This window comes from Helianthus annuus, chromosome 15, assembly GCF_002127325.2.
Source record: "Helianthus annuus cultivar XRQ/B chromosome 15, HanXRQr2.0-SUNRISE, whole genome shotgun sequence".
NCBI lineage: Eukaryota > Viridiplantae > Streptophyta > Magnoliopsida > Asterales > Asteraceae > Helianthus > Helianthus annuus.
The window spans coordinates 70960408-70968555 of NC_035447.2; the positions used below are offsets into that span (position 1 = coordinate 70960408).

General features: G+C 35.2%; 1 long non-coding RNA gene across 1 annotated transcript; it reads left to right on the top strand.

The window, feature by feature from the left end:
- The first annotated feature begins 4107 nt into the window (after positions 1 to 4107).
- On the top strand, positions 4108 to 6274 carry LOC110879092. Its single transcript, XR_002558463.2, has 3 exons — positions 4108 to 4813; positions 5553 to 5633; positions 6106 to 6274. It is a non-coding gene; the product is annotated as an uncharacterized LOC110879092 (long non-coding RNA).
- The last annotated feature ends 1874 nt before the right edge of the window (positions 6275 to 8148 follow it).

Genomic DNA, 8148 nt, shown 5'->3' on the forward strand with positions numbered 1-8148 from the left:
TTATTGTTTCTTGGATGGTTTTTCAGGTTACTTTCAAATCCCGATAGCGCCCGAAGACCAAGAAAAGACAACATTCACATGTCCCTGTGGAACTTTTGCTTATCGACGCATGCCATTTGGTCTATGCAATGCCCCCGCAACCTTCCAATGTTGCATGGTGGCCATCTTCTATGACATGATAGAAAAGACAATGGAAGTCTTCATGGACGACTTTTCTATCTTTGGGGATTCATACGACCAATGACTCAATAACCTTGAACGAATGCTATCCCGATGTGAGGAAACTAACCTCGCCCTTAACTGGGAAAAATGCCATTTCATGGTAACGGAGGGAATAGTGCTCGGTCACAAAATCTCAAGCAAAGGAATGGAGGTTGATCGAGCCAAAATAGATACTATTTCTCGACTACCGCCCCCATCCTCCGTTAGAGCAATCAGAAGTTTTGTAGGATCGTTTGCACGGCCAAATGAGTCGTTCAGAAGAGATCTCGTCCAATACGAAAGGCAGAAACAGACGTATCGGAGTTATTTTAGTTGTATACACACTAGAATCACATTAATTGTCTCTTATATTGATTTCACAACATTTTACAGGCTGGAGACACTTCGGCAGCACCTCGGCACCGGAATCAGAAGTTATAAATGAAATGATCAAGTCTGGTATTTACAGGAGAACCATTTCGCATGGAATGGACATGACCCATTTCGTGCAAAATGGACGATGTCCATTTCGTACGAACTGGCCTCTGCCATTTCATGCGAACTGGCTTGTTCAGCTCAGTTTCTCGTTTTCCTCGAACTACATGACTCGATCTATCAAACCTATTACAAGACTCGATACAAGACTAAGTCGACAGACATATGCACCAACAGACTCCCCCTTGGATGTTGACGAAGTCTTCAGTGTCGAGTCTTCGGTCACATCTTCAGTCTTTATCAGTCTTCTCGCTCTCTTCAAAGTATTCTCCATTGTAAGTGTCCTCAATCTCTTTCTCTTCTTCTCTCTCTTTCTCTTCTAGAATCTCAACCTGTCTTTATCTTCTTCTTGATCAGATCTCTTGATTCCTTAAGATTTTTTAGCATCAGCAGCTTGCATGGACAGCAGGATTCAAATCTGACTCTCTATCATTCAAACTCCCCCTTGAATGTTGATCCATAATCTGTATCGGGCTCTTATGTCCTCAGACTCCCCCTTTCGATAAGCTGGGATCGCAGTCTGGAATTCACTATCTGCAGGCTTTGAATCAGAAACCTGGCTCTCGCAAAGCTGTTATCCTGCACAATTCTCTACCTCGAAATAAATTTCACAAATTTTAAAAAGTTGACAAATTTAGAAATCACTGGTAGATATTGTTCAAAATGATTTAATATTCAAAAACTCTGATGACCACTTGTAAGAAAATCATTTTTATTATGCTTAAATGCAATTCTCCCAAACCTGTTGTCCATCATGTTTAACACTCGGAATTTTGAAAATCGGCTTTTCAACATCAGTTGTCGAAAATAAGATGAACTAAAATCTTTTTGGATTTTCAAAATTTTATGCTAAAAACACAATCTTTTTGGATTTTTGTTTTTTAATGGAAAGCATTAAAGAAATATTTACAGACAGTATTTTTGTGAGTTTGTGTAAGAGGATCGTATCAGTTTTTGAGACAAATCACCAACACCGTTAAGTTTAAACATTTTAAGTTCAAACGATTCACTTAGATTGTCAGTATACTGATCCACTTATATTTTCACACAAAGTTCAATTGTTTCGAGATGCGAATTTAGTATTTTAAGCACTTAAACTTATTCGTGTGTACCACCTCAGAATATACTCCCGTATCCAGACTTCTATATTCAGTCTTACAGGTGAATGTACACTAATGATATATGTAAACGGGTAAATGCGAGACCATGAGAGCTCAGGTTAGAACTTCCATTCAATCAGAGAGATGATGGCTCGACTTTCGGTGTGTCCCGTTTGGGGATCTTTTCTTCAACAGCACATGATTAGCTTTTTTCAATGTTTCATCATTTTTTATGCTGAGAGTGGGCTTTATGATTAAAGCAGTGTAGAGTATTATACGAGGACTAGGCTATTGCTTCCGCAAAATCAGAAGTCCAGGTATAATACCCCAGATATCATCACGCACAAAGACCTAGTATGTCAGAAATAGAAAGCCTTTCAAACAAGATTTCAGGGGTTACCTATATATCCGAGAGATGTTCCCCACGAGATAAGTAAGTTATGATATTTAGGTTTATATCTCGAAAACAATCTACTGAATGAGTAAAAATCTACTGGAATATCGTCAGTGAGATCGTTTATCACATTTGACTTTCCAAATCTTTAGCATGCTGTGATAGTCCACTGATGTACTATCATTTCCTCTTTTTCACAACAAAACTCATTTTTTGATTTTTTGATGTTTTTGGCTTTTTAGATTTTATCATGTTTTTGGATTTTTCAAATCTTCGAAATTTCTAAAATTTTTACTCTCCCTAAAATCAAAAATATGTTTCAATTTTTGATTTTCAAGGAAAATTTGAAAAACAAACTGTACAAATAACGTGACAAATTGATTTGCATTGCTTCAATTCTCCATTCACTTGGCTTAACAATCAGAACTCTCCCTGACAACAAACTATTTTCCCATTATGATTTCAAAACACTTAAGATTGTTTTAATCAAAATGGTTTTTCCGGAAAATTAGTTTTGTTGATTTCAATGTAAAATCGGGGATCGATCCATCACTTTGTTCTTTTAACCACTTTGCATGAAAGTTAAATCAAGTTCAACTTAATGACCTTGATTAACTACTTGTAGGTAAAAACCCCTTTTGTCTTTAACCACTTGAAGGTTTACTTATCAACCATACCACTTGTAAATTGAGATATGACAATTTTCAAGAATACTACCACTCATAGATCAAAATATCACTTTCGTGAATTTCTCAAGAAAGATGCCGATTCATGCTCCACGATTACCAACTTGGGAGCTCTGGCAAGTCAGGATTTTTATTTAAAGAGATCCACCCAAGCCTGACGGTCCTTGGGTTTGCCAATTTTTTGTTTTAAATTTCCGTTTGACATTGATGGAAAGTTTGCATCATCCATTGTCGACACGGAATCATCACTTTTTACCTCAATTTGTGGCTCCTCTGATTTTGACGAATCAGATTCATTGCCCGAACGTGGCTCTTCTGACTTTGACGACTCAGATTCATTGCCAGAAGATGGCTCTTTTGTTTTCAAAAAAACAAATTCATCGCCATCCTTTATTGGAACCCAATCCTTACAAGATTTAGGTTTTCCAAGTTTATCAACCTGTGACATGAATGACCTTTCACAGTTTCTTTTATATTCAAAAACTTTGATAAAGATTTTATCTGAAAAATTAACTTTCTTTGATTTTTTAACCGTTTGATTAGTCAATTTTTCTTTCTTTATCCTCTCTTTTATCCTCAGATTTGTATCTGATGAATTCGTTTTACTTGATTGATCATTTTTTGTTGAGCAAAGCGATTCATCAGAACTTTTATCTGAATCAACAGTTGTACCCGAGGACAAAATCTTTTCAAGATACTCCCTCGCTTTCTTTCTTTTCTTTCTCAATCTATCTTTCTGCCCTTGTGAAAGTTTCACTTTCTGTTCTTTGGGCTTTTCTTCAATTTTGACTAATTTCTTCACCGTTCCATGAGATTCAGCCCTCGATCTTCCTTTTGATCTCATTGTGCAATCTCGGGCAATATGACCTTTGATTTGACATTCATAGTGTAACGCCTCGTATTTCCGTATGTCCATGTTTTTAGAAAATACGTGTTCGTTTCCTATTTTTGGAATCACAGTCGAAAAACAGATTTAAAAACGAAAAAAAACAACGCATTTTACGTGCTTTTAACGCAACCGACATCTTTTACGTATCTCACAAAAATATAATAAAATAATATCCTACGATATTTCATGATGTTTAGTTGTGAAAACGGTTTTCAGAAATTTATCGGGCCACTCAAAACACGGGAAGTGGGCTTGAGGGCCTTGGGCCCAAACCCACTAACCAAACCTAATTATAATTAAGTTAGCCAAACCCTAATCCTCTTTCATTTTTTGATCGGCCGCTCCAATATTTCCCTCCCAAAAGCACCTTACACCTCTACAACTATACAAACCTATCCATCCTCCATGTTTACACTCAACACACATGAATCCACAGTCAAAGACCCCCTCCCCCTCTCCTGATTCTTTTCGGCAGACACGCCGAAACCGGCGACAACGCTGACGGGTTGTTCCGATGAAACCCCGACCACAAATCTCCAATTCCTTCTCCCGGCTACTCCCTTCCTCCTCTTTTCTCGTCTGATTGGCAGCCACGGCGACAGAGGGTCGCGGAGTCAATAATGAAGGTGATGAAGATGGTGGTGGAGCAACGCCGACGACGTCTTCAGGTCGACCTGCGTTGCGGCGTCTGCGGCGGTGGACGACGGTGGTGGTTCACGGCTCGGGTTATTTCAGTTTAGTCCGCACCGGTCAAACTGGTTCAAATTGTGTTCGGGTTAGTTCACTCGGGTGAACTCAGGTGACTTGGTTCAGCTTGGTTCGGGTCTCGACTCGAGTTTCGGTCGACATCAGTTCGGGTTCGGAAGTGGAGGTAGTCGTGGGTTACCCGTGTTTCGGTTCAAGACTTCAAGTTTAGTTTCAATTCACTTGTTTCAGTCCATGTTTGGGTCTCGGTTCAGCCTTCACCGAGTCAACTTGGTGTCTTGAGTTCCAGTTCAGTCAGATTTCGGATCGGGATTCACGTCGGAGTTTAACGCGACTCGTTTCGGTATCGATTCTCTTCGTTTCAATCTATTCTTGTTTTATTTTGTGGTGAAACTGTCGAACACATTCAATCAAAAAGAAAAATACACAAACAGTATGTTGGTCGTTCTTTTATAATGAAGATGATGAATCTGTTGTAAACATTATATAAGCAAATCAAAAGAATGGTTTTTCTTCAAAGAGCTATGAAAATATGGATGAATGTGTGCATGAAGTTCAAAAGAAAACATGATTTTTGATACTACTGTGCGTGAGTGATTTGAAAAAAAAAATATAAAGCATGTATGTATTAATGTATACATAGATATGAAGTGTTTCTTAATAAATTAGTTAACAAAATATAAATATCAAATTTTGAAATGTTTGTTTGATGTTTTGCTTACTGTCGTCTAAGTGTACTAAAGGAAGAAGAAGACCACCTTTTTCTTTCTTTTAGTTTCTTGGTGATGACTTATGAGTTAATAATTATTTATTATTTATTTATTTTGTTCTGTTTTTTTTAGGAACATAGTATATATAAACTATCAAAACTTGTTTATTTAAACGATTAATTAATAACGTAAGTAAATTATCAAATAAAATTCTTTTTATAACAATAAATGTTTATAAGGAGATAAAGTATGATATTCGAATTATAAAATTGTAAACCATAAATACGTGGGATATTATCTAACCTATAAATATTAGGATTATTGTAACCAATAAATAATAACGAGTCGTTATGTGTTATTCTAAATATTTAGGATAATCGCGTACGTTCGTTCTCTTGGAATTCTTCATGCTTACTCGTGTGTTATTTCAAGGAACCCTTATACGCAACCAATGTGAGTATACTCGATCCCTTTTTCCCCTTTACACTTTGGGATGCAACATGTATGCCTATTCAAAACAACTTTTATGCTTAAACAAAACATACTCTATCTATGAACGTGACATGAAACTATTGTGAATATTTGCTATGCTTGTATGCTCTATGAACGATTTGGAACGTTATATGCTCATTAACTTTGCTAGCCCACCTTAACAATTATAGCGCCATAGGATTGACGCCCCACCCGTTATTCTTGTGGGTATTGTTAAGTTAAACTTTACCATCCCGCTAAACTTTTGGGATTAGGCTTGTTATGCGTTGTATTCTTGGGTTTGATCATATTGTACGCCAAAAATTGCATTGCTAGTAAATTTATTCATTATGTAACATGTTGGATATGAGTTTTTATTCTATTATGCTATGTAGTCAAACTTGTATACTCGCCTTTGCTTTTGCATTGAACTCTATTTTAATACATGTTGCAGGTTGATTGTTGAGGTGATATTCAAGATGAAACAAGATTTAGGGTGGACTAGATACACACCTAGATTAATCTATCTTTTATTGTTATGATTTATGTTGAAACAATGTTGTTATTTTTGTTTGAATCTTGTATGACAATTAGTCCTGAAATGAAATTCGAATTTAACTAAATATTGTCACATAGTGTTATGAAGTCTCTAGCAATCTATACACACTTCGTCTCATCCCGATGTTTCCGCCATCGGTTGGGGTGTGACACATAGCATCTTCTTGTCTCAAATTTCTGACTCTGGCAGTTAACAGCAATGTGTCCTTCAAAACTACATTTGTAACACACCTTGTTATCATACCAATCTCCACTTTCAAACCACACACTCAAATCATAACACTGATTTGATTTGTAGTACTGATCATTTCTCAGTTTTCTATCATTGTAATGATTTGTCTTTGAAGAATCTTCATTCCATCTTCTCCTGTAAGCTTGATTTGGCTTTTGAGCACCGTGGTCAAACCTGCACCACTTATTACTAACTTTTTGTGAGTTTTGATTTTCAACTTTTTGTGGTTTTTTATAATGATTGGATGATTGAACTGATGATCGTTTATTATTGTTTTGAAAATTTTTCGAATTTTTAACATTTTGTTTTTGTTCTACATTCTTCTTAAAAGGCTTTTGCTTTGAGCATTCACCTCTTTCAGTAGATTGTAAAACAGTTTCTTGAAATTTTTCTTTTAATTTCAAAAATATTTTCTTTTTATCATCTTCATCATCAGATTTATCATCACAATCTTCAATTATGACTTTGTCATAATTTGTGACATTGTTACTTATTGGAATTTCATTGATTGGTTTTGGACAGATATGATCCAGGATTACCGACGAAGTCACAAAACCTTTCAATTTCTTTTCTAACTCATCAATTTTATTTTTAGCACTCTCAACTTCATTTTCAAGTTGAGTGATTTTCTCAAGATGAGAATTTATTGCTTTTTCATTTTCAATTTTATTTTTATCTAAAACAGATTTTTCATTTTCTAAAACTTTTATTTGACTTTGAAATTCTGTTTCTTTTTCTTTTAAAACTTTGTTTTATAATTTTATCCAAAACACATCTTCATTTTCGAAAATTTTTATTTTATTTTGAAGTTCTTTTTCATTTTCTTTTAAATTTTTGTTTTCCAATGTCATACTCTCCACATCTTTCAGAAGTTTGACATGGCCTGCTCTAGTTTTATCACATTTTGAGCACACAAGTTCAGATCTTGAAGTTTCATTTTTTTTTCGGATTCTTTATTCTTTGAAATTACCTCTGTCTCTGTCTTGTATGTACCTGCACAAAAAATTTTAACAAAATCAAGAGGATTCATATTTTCATCTATATAACAACCCCTCTTAATATCATATTTCATAACATTTTTTGCTACAAGACACATATTGACTCTTCTTCTCATTTCAAAAATCACATCCAAACTCATTTTATCTAAATTCTTTTCTATTTCATTTATCAAACCTTTCTTTCTCTTATTATTTTCATAACTGTGTGTTTTATGCTCATGAATGAATTCTATTAAATAAAACTTTGAGAATCTAGAATCTTTTTTCAGGTTTTTCAAAAATTCATCCCATTCTGAAGGTAACGCGTCTGCAAATTTTGATATCTGTTCAGCATTCGACATCCTTATCTCGTACTCTTTTAAATTTTCAAGTAAATTACCATACCGGTTTTCCAACTCATCCAACATTTCATGCTTTTTACACAAAAAATATTCAAGTCTATTAAGCCAAACACTCTTATTCCCATTTTCTTTCCTATTATACCAAAACCCATCAAACCAATTATTTAAACTTTCAAGGTTATCATTTTCCTTTTCGTCAAACATTTTAACCACACTTCAAACAACCTGATGTGATGTTTACATAACCCGTATTAACAGAATGTTCAAACTTTCAAACGAATCGGGAGTAAATTTCACACGAACTGAGATCTATTCTGTCTAATTCATGCGAAATGAAGTCTGCTATGACCAATCCATGCGAATTGAGG